At 40.8% G+C, this 15,406-nt stretch overlaps 1 protein-coding gene across 3 annotated transcripts in view; it reads right to left on the minus strand.

Moving 5' to 3' along the window:
* PAG1 (phosphoprotein membrane anchor with glycosphingolipid microdomains 1) overlaps positions 1-15,406 on the minus strand; it is a 134,270-nt gene that overhangs the window by 29,448 nt on the left and 89,416 nt on the right. The gene's annotated exons all lie outside the window — the stretch shown is intronic.

Genomic DNA, 15,406 nt, shown 5'->3' on the forward strand with positions numbered 1-15,406 from the left:
TTCTGTTTAGCCTGATGGCAGAGGCGCTGTGGCATTGACACAGCTGCAGTGCCCTTGGACTGACGTTGTTTCAAGCTGAGAACTGTCCTCAATGTGTCTGGTGGATTCCAGAGACAGCCTTTGCATGTTCACAGGGTGGGAAGGACCATTTCCCCTGCATGCACTGCAACACAGTCAGGGTCAGCCCGCCTCTGGGGACAGGCCAGATTTCCAGGACCAGGGAAGGTATGTGTAGAGCCTCACCATGTCCCTACTAAGTGGGAGAAAATCTGCTTTCACTTTATGGTTAAAGGAAGCTTAACAAATATTCGTGCAAGCGTTGGCATGTGCATTGCAAATCTTACTGAGACAAAAATTACTGGAACAGACCAAGTCACCTGGTCAGGAACAGGGAGGGAAAGGAGAAGGGTGAGGCCAGAATTCAGGCACTCTGTGACTGAGGTAGGAAAGGGGGAAAGATTTGGGCTCTTTTTTGTCATTTTACTGATAGCTGGTCTTAATCGTGGGTTACTTTGTGAATTACGAAGGATGTCTGTATGTACCTGTCTACATCAATATATTTATTTTCCTCTCTTCCTCTGCCCAGTCTAGGGAAGATAAAACCATCACTGGCGGAGGCAGGGGAGTAGGTGTAACAGAGTGACAACACCCTGGAGATCCCGTTCTTACAAGGTCTGACATGACCCAACAGAGAACTCAAAATCAGAACTAGTCACCTCTGCTGGAAGAGGTCCATGCTCATTCCAGAGCCACCAGGGAGCCAGAAGGCTCTGGACTAGACATAAAGGGCAAGATGGAGCGAACTATGGGATTCTGAGGAAGGATGTGGCAGGATAGAAGAGAGTTGCACTTCTGAGCAAGAGAATATTTTCTCAGCTTAAAGGGAGGAGTATTTTGACTGTGACCTTTCCGAATAACCAGCCCTGATGTATTCGAGTGCATGGCCTTCTGGCCCCTCCATCCACTGACTTTCTCAGTGGCACATGCCTTCCTTCCCAGGCCACGGGAGAGTGCCAGTCACTGCACAGATGTCCTCCAGAACCCTCTCTCAAGTCCTGCTTCACAACACCCAGGGCACTTGTTATGCTGCTGATGCCCAGGCCTGACCCTCACATAGCGACATAATAGAGTTGGATTGAGGCCCAAGACTCTGTATTTTTAGCACGTATCCTAAGTGATTCTGAAGTGAGTAGTTCACTGAAAACCCTTGGCTCAGAGTTTGCTATGAGCCCAGTGGGAATCCTAATGAGGCAGGAGTCACTCATCAATTTTTCAAAAGTTCAGAAGCTCTCAAAACTGACACAGCATTTGGCCAGGGGAATCACTGTGGGAAGAATTAGGGAAGGATGAGGGGAAATGGGTAAACTTGGGTTCTGTATGCTAGATTGTTCCTATCGACTCATCTTGAGAAAAGGAAAACTCGAATCATGTATGGAGTCCCAGTGTGCAAGACGCAGTGAGACTCCAGGGAAATCCACAGTGGGGGTCTCTGCCCAGCATCTCCTATCCTCACAATGTCATCTCGCTAATGTGATTATAAGACCTAATGAACTGAAACTAATGCAATTTTGAAAATCTTCATAGCTAAAGAAAATCACATCTTCTCTCTCCAGATTTCCCATTTTCTCTGTTTGTAAATCATGAATAAAATGGAAGTTATGGGTTGAGGCTGTATTTATGGAAAGTCTTAGTATAATTTGGAGAGGGGTTGTTTTTTTTTTTTTTTTGGTGGTGGTTGTTGTTGTTATTTATTTATTTATTTTGAGAAAGAATGAGCATGCACAAGTGAGGAAGGGGCGGAGAGAGAAGGGAAGAGAGGATCCCAAGCAGGATCCATGCTGTCAGCACAGAGCCTGATGTGGGCTAAATCCCATGAACTGCAAGATCATGATCTGAGCCAAAATCAGGAGGTGGGCACTTAACTGACTGAGCCACCCAAGAGCCCCAAATTTGGAGAGTTTTATATTTTCAGTGTCACAGTGGCTTCCAAGTCAAAGGATCACATTTGGAACTCACATTATATGCCACAGTATTAAGAAATGTGTGGGAGAGACCCAGAATATGGGTTCGTAACACTGACATTTTAGAGACAGCCTTTTCCCCTGCTGACTTCAAAGCACTCTGTACCTCAAATAGTCAGTGTAGTCACTCTGCCCCAAATTCTATTTTCTCTAGAAAGCAGGGAACAAGGAGAGTCTTCAGAATAAGAGCTAATTATGAGGGGAAGGCTTTGACATCCCCCTGCCCTTCACTTCCCTAGGCCATGTTTTCGCCTCTTTGGGGGAAGGAACATCTCAAAGGCTTTAAACTGAGAGGTAGGGAAGAGGCCTAATGTGGCAAGCTTCAGAGGCTGGGAGAGGCACATGGGAGCGAGGTGCTGAGGTAAGATTCAGAAAAGGGTGCCAGCCTTTTTCAGACACATCTTCTGTGTGTCCAAGTTACTCATTTTTAACTGTTATAAGAAAAGAGCCACAGATATGAAGTATAAGGTAAAACTATTAGTAACTTAAAAAGTAAAACTTTGGGAACATGGGAACTCAAAGAAATTTTGCACAGAGTCAAGAATGTGAGTTCACTCTTCTCTGCCACTGAGAGTCTGAGTGGCTCTGCTTGTGCTGAGAGTACAGGCCGGACCGTGTGAGTGGTGCCTCCTAGAGGCGTGGGGGATGCACTGCAGAGCCACAGGGGCAACTCTGTAAATGCATCCTGTGGGAGATTTAACAGTGGGATCTGACCTTGAGAGGATTGTTCCTTAGTTATTTCTCATGCCTCTATTACAGAAAGACTTCAAGAAAAATATACTTACATAAGGAACAAGAAGATGTGTTTTCAGGACAAAAAAAAAACTCATTAAAAAAATCAAAATAATGACTGACCCCCTAGTTATTGCTATTGGGGAAAGAGGTTAGTATTTATCATTTCAATCCATTGGATTAAATAATCTAAGCCAGGCTTCATTCCAGTTCTTTTTGTAAGCAATTATTTATAATGGATAGGAGATTTCTCAATACTAATTCTAAAACAATAATATTGCTATGGTTGAAATTTAAGAGAAGCAGTCAATCTTTTTTTTACATTACTTTTCTTAGACCTTTCTTCAAACTCTCTGAAACCCTACTTCATTTTATTTCCTAATATACTGGCATATTACATCAGGAGCAAGAAAATTTTAGGAACAACTGGTCCAGTCCACTAGAAGTCATCTATGCCCTATATTTTGTCTTCTTGAGAACATGGTAAAAATCTGAGACAGGGGCGCCTGGGTGGCTTAGTCGGTTAAGCGTCCGACTTTCGCTTAGGTCATGATCTCGCGGTTCGTGGGTTCGAGCCCTGCGTCGGGCTCTTTGCTGACTGCCAGCTCAGAGCCTGAAGCCTGTTTCAGTCTGTGACTCCCTCTCTCTCTGACCCTCCCCTGCTCACACTGTCTCTCGCTCTCCTAGAAATAAATAAAACATTAAAAAAAAAACAACAATCTGAGACATTCTGAAACATTCACTAATCTAGCATGAGTCTTTGATTCTGTGGCCAGGATCCATCTAAGACACCAACGTGTATGATTTCATTACAGTCCTCACCCTATAAATTCTCTCCCCAGGACTGTTTCGTAGTACGACCCCTAGAAGAATTTAAAAGGGATAGGCTGAAAGAATTTTCAGGGATAGGCTGAAAGACCAAATTCTTTTTTTTTTTTAATGTTTTACTTATTTCTGAGAGAGAGCGAGAGCGAGCGACCGAGTGAGCGAGCGTGAGCAGGGGAGGGTCAGAGAGAGAGGGATACACAGAATCTGAAACAGGCTCTAGGCTCTGAGCTAGCTGTCAGCACAGATCCGGACGCAGGGCTCAAACCCACAAACCGTGAGTTCATGACCTGAGCCGAAGTCGGACGCTTAACCAATTGAGTCACCCAGGGGCCCCTGAGAGAACAAATTCTAATCTTTCATATTTCCTTACAGAGTTGTGACCTGATGTCTTTTCCCTTAACGGATACGGCTTTTAGGTGGACTGAAGGACAGCCTCCTGCCTTGGCTAACTGGAATACTAACATCTTCCATATTGTAGCTGACGTGGTCCTATTGCCATGAACTAGGGCTACACTAGGTAGCAGCTGAACCTATTGATTAATGTCTTGAGGGGGCTATCTTAAAATAATAGTATAAGAAACTGTCATGATTTGCTTATCTGCATTTTTTGGTAAAGCTATTAATGGCATTGTTCTGTTGTGTAGTGCATAAAGCTTTGTGTGTTTATGTGATAAACTCAGAGATTTTAGTGCCTGGAAAAGGTTCTTTATCCTGATAGATTAATTTCCCTTTTTTTAGTAACAACTCAGCTATACCTACGAAAGTCATATTTCCTTTTCTCTTCCATTCTCATATAGCTGGCTGGAAGCTCAAAGATGTAATTATCCTCAATTACGGCAATTACTGTAGTCTAGCTTTTTCTTTCCTCTCTCTACACCAGCTCCAAGTGCAAGTTTTTTATTTCATACATTTGGAAGAGACTTACATTAATGTCTTTATTATAACAACCTCACTATTTCTTAGAAGTAAATCTTAATTTCTAAATATCAAATACATGAAGTTTTAAATTTAATTATCATGAACTATTTACAGATTTTAAAAGTTTTCAATGTCCAGAATAGGGTTTAGAACAAGAAATAGCTTTTTTTTTTTTTTTTTTTTAAAGCAAAGGATAAAAGAAGGAAGAAGGAAGGAAGAAAGGAAAAGAAGACTTTCCCATTATGATCTTTTGGATCATAAGTTCTGATCGTTAGGGAAATAATGAAAGAATTATCCAAATGATATATGAGATGAAAAGACTAAGATAATTAAAATCAAACCAACTTTATCCTAAAGGCTATACAGAATTATTAAATTCCTCTGAATTAGACTAGGGTTTTCAACCCTGGCTATACATTAGAACCACTTTGGAAACTTTTTACAACATACCAATGCCCAGGCCTAACCCCAGAAATGGGCTTAAATTGAGCAGGGATTGGGCCTGGACACTGACATTTGAAATGTGTCCCCATAGCACTTGGATATATACTTAGAGCTGAGAATCACTTAGCTGGACTCTTCATTCATGTTTCTAAACTCTTAATTGGTATATGCTACTTCATTTTATTTCTTGTACTACTGAAACATGGCATAGTCAGGATATGACCATGTCAAACAGATAAAGCTCATGTTCCTATTCCCCTTCAAATCCACACTGGTAACCACATAAACCAAGTTTTCTGCACACATATATCCTCAGAGCTTGGGCCAAAAGAGAGTATGTATAGAGTCTATTCCAGAAGGTGGTATCTGAGCTTGAAAGATAAAGACCCAGACCCAGAAGACATGGGCATTGAGTCATGATCGTTGTCTGCTGTAATGTCTACATATTTTTATCTGCATCCCTCAAAAACTAATCTAAAAGTTGGATGGCTAAACATAATTGATTGGATAAATTAAAATGGAATTATTTTAAAGTATATTCAAATATAAAAATTTCACCAAGAAATACAAAAAAAGATATGGTCTGTTATTCTCACATCCCACTGGTTTTAGGTTACATGTCAAAGTTGGCTTATCCATTATCCTCCACTTGCAAAATGATCCAAAATTCTTAGAGGTAGAGTGTCCTGGAAATCAATACATTATTATAACGATAACTTTCTTTCTGCTTTAGGCTACTTTAACTTTTCTCTTGATCTTCATTGTTTAGGTGGACACAATACACTTTGTTCACCTTAGTTTGACAAACATTTATTGAAGGACTATCATGGCCTTTTCTTTCTAGCTCTTGAACACAGAGTTTGTCCTTAGCCTGGAGTTTTTATAACTAGCTGTTTATCTACTGTAATGTTCATCCTTCATGTCTTAACCTAGCTGCTTCCTCTCCATTTTCTTCTATCCTGTTCAAGCATCATGTTCTCAGAGAAGTCTGCTCTGAGCAGTCATTCTAAAGCAGTCATTCTGCCCATCCCTACCTTAGCCTTATCCCATTATCTTCTCTTTCCTCCTCTATCTGAAAGCATCTTATATACTGGCCTTTGTATTAATGGTTGCGTGATTCCCTTTAGACTATAACCTCCATGCGCAAGGCACTCTGTGCAGCTGTAACTCCAGCACCAGCAAGAGTAGCAGGCACTCAGTAAGTACTGACAGAGTAAATTAATGCATGCCTTTGCAGTCTGACCAAGAGTATTCTGAATATAGTCTTCTATTCTTTAAGGTTGAAACTACTGATGTTAATAGATCATAAATGATTATGTACAGTTGCAATTTTAACATACAGTTCGCCAAACAATATGCACATACTGGGATTTGAATTAGACCCACAAAGCTAGCCACTTTTGCAGAGAAGGTGATCTCTACCCTATGCCTCGCTGGCTCTAAGCTTCTGCCAGAGAGAGCTTCTTTCTCTGTTTGCACATCTTGCAATCTTGGCTGTTTTATTCAATTCCCAACAGAAGGCAACTAGACGTTAATGTTTGAAACTGCACTTCCAAGCTTCTGTTGGGGTTTCTTTAGACCACTTTATTGGGGGTAACACCTTGCTTATTTGGCATAGGATCCTCAGTGTACTGAGGAAAAGGTTTTGGGCCCTTTGTTATTGGTCATTCCTATACACGTCTGGCTCAGGACAGGAGTTACATTGCAAAAAGCATCCACTTCATGTTGGTGGATTTATTACAGCCTGGGCTCTTTTGTCAGTAATCTTACCCTTCCGTCATTACCACAGGATACTAATAGATCTGGCCAGGAAGTCAGCTGTAATATCTTCGGGACAAATCCTACTGACATATGGAATCGACAGTTGGACACTACCTCTATTTTGAGGCGCTTCTGTTGGGTCTAGATTAGCACTTTAAGCCATATTGATAACACATTCTGCCAGCCTTCCAAATATGTGCTATGCTTGCATGTCAGCTCCATTCAGAATCTTCAGTATTTCAGTTTTCCATTCAGTACAGAAAAGTATATTGGATATCACTATCAAAGTCAGCTATGCTTGTATCTTGTGAAACATGCAGTTTTGTGCTCTTGCCCAGAAAAGGCACCTGATAAATATTAGCTCCTCCTTCTCTTTTCCTTGCTGTTTGCATTTAAAGAAGAATCTGCATCTTTAAAGAAAACTCAATGTATATAAAGTACTTAAATGTACAGCTTATATCTGATTATATCTCTTTTTAAAAAATGTTTATTTACTCTTAGAGAGAGAGAGCACGCGTGCGACCACAAGCAGGGGAGGGGCAAAGAGAGGGAGACACAGAATCTGAAGCAGGCTCCAGGCTCTGAGCTGTCAGCACAGAGCTCAATGCAGGGCTTGAACTCATCAACTGTGAGATCACGACCTGAGCCAAAGTCAGATGCTTAACCGACTGAGCCACCCAGGTGCCCTGACTATTTCTCTTTTTAAACAGAGTTACATTAAATTCAAATGGTAAACTGTAATCATTATCAATATCAGAATGAGCTGCTTCAAATGAAGAAAGTTTGATCGCACTATAAAGTTCTAAGAGATGGGGTTATCTTGCTTTAACCACATCCAATATATATAAATTTATATTTATGAAAGAGTGGTATTAAGAAATGACATGGGTGTTTTTATAAAAATGCTATTTTAAATCATGACCAATTCAACTTTGTTTAGAATACAATTCAATTTCAAACAGACTTTTATAGAAACTCACAGGAACCTATGTAATGCATATAGTAGGCCGTAAATAGTCACAAAGGCAACACAGAAACTAACCATTATTTTTCCGCAATGATCATCCTAGGCTGTTCAAACTACAGGGTTGGGCTGATAGGAAGCTTTGTAGTAAGTGAGTCAGTATGATTAGACCTGTACCCAGTGATTAATCTTAACATCATGAAAAGAGGCACAATCAGACATGGGCTTCTATTGTGTGAGAGGAGGCACTAACTATGAAGTCTTCTTGCCAAAAATGTGAACCTGAACTGATAAAGCCTCTAGATATAACCACCACCAGGATTTTACTTTTTCTTTTTTTTACTTCCATCACGGAAATGATCAAATCACAATCAAGGATTTTGTCTCCCCAGGTCAGTTAACTCACACTCACAAGTTTATGAGCCTTGTGATTAAGTCTATGTAGGTGTCTATCTGTGAATAAGAAAGTAGACATTTTATATATGCTACTTGTATAACTCTCCATAATGACTGTCATCAATGCGTCAACTAAAATGCCATGGTCTTGTGTGTAAGGAAATGAAAATGACAAAACTGTGGTGCTAACCATATGCTGAGAAGACACTCCTAGGGCCTTCCTTACTCCTCTCCCTGGTTGTATAATACTGTGATTCTTCTTTGAGGTTCAGTCTTAGCACCTTTTCCTTATTTCCATCATATTTTCTTCCTGGTGTCTTAGCACCAAAAATGTGTTATGTAAGTCTGACTTAGCACTTTTTATGGCAGATCATAAGAAAAAGGCAATAACCACATTATTATCAACACAGGATGCACATGGGTTCAGGGCTCTGACAGACACACGTTAAATCCTGCTCCACTGGTAAATCAGCCCATAATCACCCCATGATCCAGGTGGAGTCTCTCAATCTGAGTCCTTCCTCATCTACGAAGAGCCAAGTCTTCTTCATCCCTCACCCCTCAGGCTCAGGGCGGCTATTATCACCTTATTCTTGTGTAATACTTCAGAGTTTATCAAACACTGTCACAGATTTTACTTTTTGAGTAGCTCCACAGTCTCTCGAGAAACCTTTAAGGCAGCGCTGTTCTTCTTCTTGTTAAATTATTATTGGTGTTTTCCAAGGGAACAATAGACCAGAGAGAGCAAGAGGCTGGCTGAGACCCCACCTAACCTGGGAAGACAGCAGCGCCATCCCTGTCTCCCACTCTAAATCCCATATTCCTTCCTCATGGTATTTAAAATGCAGTACTCAATACATAGTATTAAAAAATGTGGTTTCATGCCAAATGAAGTTCTCATCACTAATCCAGGAAAGCAGAGAGCACACAGCTGTCACCAGCCACCAACTCCAATGCCACAGCGGCCTGGCAGGTACCGCAAGCTCGGGGCCGGCCAGATGGGAATTAACCACATGGAAATATTTTCTCTTTCTTGAAGAAACATGATGTTTCTCATTTTTCTTTAAAGATACAACCTGTTTTTTCTATCTTTTGCTTTTTTCTTAACTCTAACTTAAGAAAACCACAGCCCACGGGACACGGCGGTTAACACCTTGCAGTTAGGGAATAACAGTGGGGGAGGAAATCATGGTTCCACACCCCCCACTTTGGGTGTTGGCTGCCGTTCTTCTAAAAGGCATGACATCCTCTTGAAGGGACAAGTTCTATGGTCTTAAAAGGTAGAAGAATGGTGGTCCATCACTCAGGGTCAGCCTGTGAGAACTCGCATGAATACTACAGACGTAGGAGAACCAGTATTTGTTTTATTCATCATCTAAAATCTGAAGAATAAGGCCGATTATGCTTACTAAATCTGTCGATGGCTTTCATGTGAACAGGGTTTCCAACAGTGTGTTTTAGATAAAATGTTTAATATACTGTAAATTCTTTATAGTAATAACACTAAAAACCTTAGGATATCCAGGGACCTTTGAGACTGAGCATAGGACATATGCATTTAATTTTTATTTATAAAAAAAAATCATTGCAGTAATTTAAGATATTTGCAGGGTTTGCAAGGGTAAACTTCTCTTAATTGGGTTCAAAAGCCTGTATACAACTTCTGGTTTGGCAAACATTAAAAAATATGGAATTCCCCTTAAAGATATTATGTATAAACAGAGCCATCAAATTTAGAACAGCAAGCCCCAGATGGTCTATTAGTATCAACAAAAACCACTGTCCTTGCCAACATGAATTTCATAAAGCAGAAATCACTCTCAGGCATGCAGACAGACATATCACATCCATGAATACTTATTACCATATGCTCAGTACCAGGTAAGGTACTTTATTACATGGTCCATAAAACATTACTTTAAACACAAACACCAATTGTTCAAATGAACTGTTTACTCTTACGGCAAAGGCACTGAAGGCTTTAGGGAAAGGGTGACCTGCACTCCCGTGTTTTAGAGCGCGACAGCGCAGTGCTTATAGCTGTGAGCGGCAGGCAGGCCACCAGCAAATGTGTTTGTGGTGGGCTGTCTTGAATATTTTAACTTCTATTCTCTTTTTCTTTCTGATAATCTAAATTTCCGGTTCAATGTTTGTGTTGTTACTAAGCTAACGACTACACATGTGATAGAGCTGCCACGGAAACCTAAGTATCTTTGTACAATTAATGCTGGAGAAATAAGGAACTGAGGCTTCTAGAGTTTCTGTAGCTATCCGCCCCCATCCCTCAGAGAGGTAGGAAGCGAGAGAAGTAAGGATGAGAGCCCCGGTCTCCATCACTCCCCCTCAAGGACTTTATAAAATCATCAAAGGAACACAGTACAGTGGGAGCTCAGCACTTGGAAAGTAGTGTCAGCAGGTGGACATGGCCTTCTGAGGGCCTTGGGGCTTCTGGAGGTGGACGGCTGGCTGACAGAGGCTGGATTTGGGATGGAGAGCCCGTGATCATTTGAGATCCCTTTAGGAGCTTAAAAGGACCACAGTTCTAAAAACCAGACACCATCCTCAGGGAGCATTTGCCATTTTTCTATACTACACATTCCTGAATAACCTCTGACGTTCTGTTTATTTCAAAGAAAATAGTTTTTTTTTGACCCAATTCACATCACTGATTAGAGACAGTCTAGCTGTCAGATAAATAAATCTCCATCGAATCCAATTTATGGGATCCAAGAGCAGTATACAGATCAATCTGGAAGTATATGGGGCTATGCTGGTTTTGTGAAAATACTTACAATGCAGCAGTCAAAGAAATCAATAAAGATTTATTAAGGTTTTCATTCCTTGCATAGGTTTAAAAATGGGTTCTAACCCATTAAAAGGGCCTTTAATGTTTTTGGAATTAAAATATTACACTTTACTATCTCTAATTTTTTTCTGGAGTTGACTCTTCTCATTATCTTTCTTCTGGGCAGCTGTGAAGACGCCTGGCTCCGCTGCGAGTCTTTGTCAGCCTCATCAGGTGACAATACCTGAATTCAGTGCCAAGATACACATGCACTCATAGGCAGTGAGCTTTTCCCTACTTATCTTTCTGCAACAGAGAAAGCAAGCATAACACTTATTTGCCCTTTGTGAATACCATTTGGAGGCTCATCTGATGCTCTTTAAAACAGGTAATTAAAAGAATCTGGCTGAAAATCTGGTTTCTAAGTATGTAAGAAAAAGTTAATCGTTTCTACTTATTGAACATCCACGTTTTGCCAGCTACTTTTTAACTTGGAGCCTCATCTACAAAAATCAAGTTACAGTTAACTTATCCTTCATAGAATTGTTGCAAACCATAGGCAGATGGAGAAGATTGTGTAAGTGGTTACAATTCTTCTCTTCCCCGCATCCTCACCCCTAGCAATATGGCTTTGTAGCCCTTCCAGTAAAAAATGTTGCCTATTTCTCTACTCTTAGTTCTCATCTGGCCTGGCCACTCATTTTGTCTAATAAAATGCAATGGAAGCAACAGTGTGTCAATTGTGAATATAGCCCATAAGCTTTGCAGAGGCTTCTGCTCTCATTCTTGGAACACTGGGGATCCTCTGTGTGACTCTCTGTGTGAATAAGACCAGATTGGCCTGCTGGATGAGAGGTGGGTGCCCAGGTATCCTCACTGCACCTCAGCAAGGTGCAGACACCTAGCTGACTGCCAGATGACTACAAGAGACACGTGCACGAGCCCAGCTGAAACCGGAAAAGTTGCCATTCTGGGCCAGCTCACACTGTAAACCCACAGAAGCAGGAGTCAGGTAAATGGCTGTTGTTTTAAGCCATTAAGTTGTGGGGTGGTATGTTATGCAGCAAAAAATGCATTACTCTCTTCACTGTACTAAAGAGAGCTACAGAAGGTAGTAACTTGTCTAAGGTCACTCAGATGATGTTATAAAGCTATCAGATTATTACATCTGTCTTATGGGCCCACCCACTTTTGATCTAAATGATGTAAATGTAAATGAAAAAGTACCTGTTGAGTGCCTTCTACATGCTCTGTGTTAGGCTAGACATATTTCCTCCATCTAGGAAATTTCACAATCTCTATTTTGTTTTTCGCCAAGGAAACTACAATTTGACAGTATGGCTCAGGCTAATGTTTTCATCTTGAAAGCACTGTTTGTTTCCCAGGTTTGAACCTGCTCAAAGCATCTCTCAGAAATCTTCCTTAATGTCCCAAGACAGAATCAGAGTTTCCATCTGTGGTCAATCGCAAAAATAACCACAATTACTCTACTCTTTCCTTTATCCTCACCCTCTGTAATGGAACTTTTCAGTATCACCCATCAAGAGATAGAGTCTATTTCCCTAGCCCTTGGACCTAGATGGGACTTGTGGCTTGCTTTGGCCAAGAAATGTGGCAGAAGTGATTGTGTGCCAGTTCTGAGATTAGGCCTAAGGTGCCTTATAGACCTGCAGTCATTCTCTAGGTAACCCTAACTCCTTCAAGTGATGAAGACCAGGCTAGCCCTGTTGAGGGATGAGAGAGAACGTTGAGGGATGAGAGAGAACACTGAAGGACAAGAGAGAATATGGATGAGAATTCCACCAGCCAGATATCCCAGCCCACACCCCCAGACAAGTGGAGCCCAGCTAAGAATTGCAAAGCCAACCCATTGGTGAATACGGTTGCATGTGGGAGCCTTGTAGGGAGCAGAGGAACTCCCTAATGAAGTCCAGCCTACATTGCCAATTGCAGAACTAAAGGTCATGTTAAGCCACTAAGCTTGTTATGAAGCAAACAATGACATATATAAATCCTTCGTACTTTAAAACTTTTAAAAGCCATTCTGGCTGGGAGGCAGAATGATGTACAGTACAGGGCCTGAAACTTACCGGATGTGCTCACTAAGTGTTAGCTCTCACTGGTCTTGTATGTGAACTAAAAAGCCACATAAGACAAAAGCCAAAGCAAACACTGTAGCATGGAGGCATGCAATTTCATAATCAGGGCAGACTCTCCTGGTACTTGTGAGGTGGAGATTTAGGGCAAGGGACATGGTTTTTTGTTCCTTAATACTGGCAAACTTCTTTCTCTTTGTAAGTATACAGCCAGTCCCCTCTTATCCACGTTTTGGCTTTTGTGACTTCAGTTATCCACAGCCATCCGTGGTCCAGAAGTAGATGACCCCTTGATGTGTTGTCACAAGGTCAGCAGTAGCCTAACGCTAAGTCACAATGCCTCAGTCATTCCCATCACTGTATCTTATCGCAGAGGCCTTTTATCATCTCACACCATCACCACCAGAAGGGCGAGTATAGTACGATCCAGTATTTTGAGAGAGAAACCACATTCAAATAACTTTAATTATAATATGTTGTTATAATTGTTCTATGTATTACTAGCTATTGTTGTTAATCTCTCACTGTGCCTAATTTGTAAATTAAACCTTACTGTAGTTATGTATGTATAGGAAAAACAGAGTATGTACAGATTATCTGTGGTTTCAGACCCCTGTGGGGGGTCTTGGCAAGTGTCCCCTGCGGACAAGGAGGGGGACTACTGTTCACTCTTTAAATGACTCATAGCTACTCCAGTCACTCAGTTTTGAAGGGTAGGAGCATTCTGCTGTACAGAGACCATCACAAGAGGTGTCCTCATTGCCTCGAGGCCAGGAGTTCTCAACTTTTGCTGCATATTGGCAGCACCTGCGAAGTTTTAAAATAATGCCTCCAGAGACTGGTTTAATTAGTTTGGGGTACAAACTGCACATGGGACTTTTAAAAAGACCCCCTAAGTGATTTTATTGAGCAAAGTTGAGACGAGAGCACTTCCACCAGTCAAGTAGTTATTATTTGATTTAACTTTCAAGGCAGACCTAAGTAAACCTTTTTTTTATATGCCTAGACTCAAAACACAGCACTGAAATACTATAGCTAGAAACTAATTTCTTATTATGGACAATGACTGGCTCAAAAGGAATTAGGAAATAATTATCAGATGAATAACTTTTTTTCCTCTTAAATAGTTCGTTGTCTGGTTGGTTTCCATATAACACCCAGTGCTCATCCCCACAAGTGCCCTCCTCCATGCCCATCAACCCCCTCGCCCCCCACCCCCATCAGCCCTCAGTTTGTTCTCAGCATTCAAGAGTCTCTCATGGTTTGCCTCCCTCCCTCTCCCCAACTATTTTTCCCCTTCTTCTCCCCCATGGTCCTCCGTTAAATTCCTCCTAATCCACCTATACGTGCAAACGTATGGTATCTGTCTTTCTCTGCCTGACTTATTTTGCTCAGCAACACCCTCAATTCCATCCACGTTGCTACACATGTCCAGATCTCATTCTTTCTCATTGCCATGTAGTATTCCATTGTATAGATAAACCACATTGTCCTGATCAGATGAGTAACTTTCTATGATTAACTCAAGAAGTATAATATGGACACTTGGCAGGATCCTAAGTGTCCTTATAGGCCTTAAGCACAATTAGGTATTCAAAATGTTATTATCATAAATTAGAATATCACATAACACTATAAATTATAATAAATTCAAACTAAATTACATTTAAATGTATGATCTAAAAGCACATTAACCTAAAATATTGTTTGAAATGTACCTTTTATGTACTTATGTGTACTTCATCACAAATTAAGGTATAATTTGATATTTTAATACGATTTTTACTTCAGATTTGATGTGAGCATTTCAAGAAACTGTGATCTTGTGTTCTTTTAATGCATAAGTGACTCTCACATGGCAACAGTATTATTTTCAGGGACTATTTCTTTTTTGGCAGAGTTCAAAAATGCTGAAAATATGATGAATAATCTTATACTATAAACTATAATAATGCATGCAAGTTGGCTTAGTACCAGAATTTCATCCTCAATAAATTCCATAGCTATGATCACAAATAGACCTCCAGCACAAAGGATCAGAATTTTCTAAGTCACAGATTCGCTGAGAGAAAAATCTGATTTGATCCTCTGACTTCCTAGAAATGGAAAATGAGATCCAGAGAGTTTAAACAAGTCACACAGAGCCCCTAACCAAATGGCCGGGAATAAAGCCCAAGGAGCCTGAGCCTGCACCTTCTCAGCCCTCTGGAGATGGGCACGAGAAAGAAGAGCAAAGTGTGTGCACGCTTGACGCAAACAGCGCCTGGCTGGATCTGACCCCAGATGTTGCCAATCCCCGCTACAGATGGCTATGTTCAAAGAGGACCTTGGCAAATAGAGAACCAGTTATCACTTTATACTCTAATTATTCTTACCACAAAACAGACTGGAGTCAACTCTGCCATTTAATACATCAGCTATAAGTTACTGTAATTTTTCTAGTTTACTATTAACTTTGTAC

Source organism: Hyaena hyaena, unplaced genomic scaffold (assembly GCF_003009895.1).
Source record: "Hyaena hyaena isolate Hyena2069 unplaced genomic scaffold, ASM300989v1 scaffold_358, whole genome shotgun sequence".
Taxonomy (NCBI): domain Eukaryota; kingdom Metazoa; phylum Chordata; class Mammalia; order Carnivora; family Hyaenidae; genus Hyaena; species Hyaena hyaena.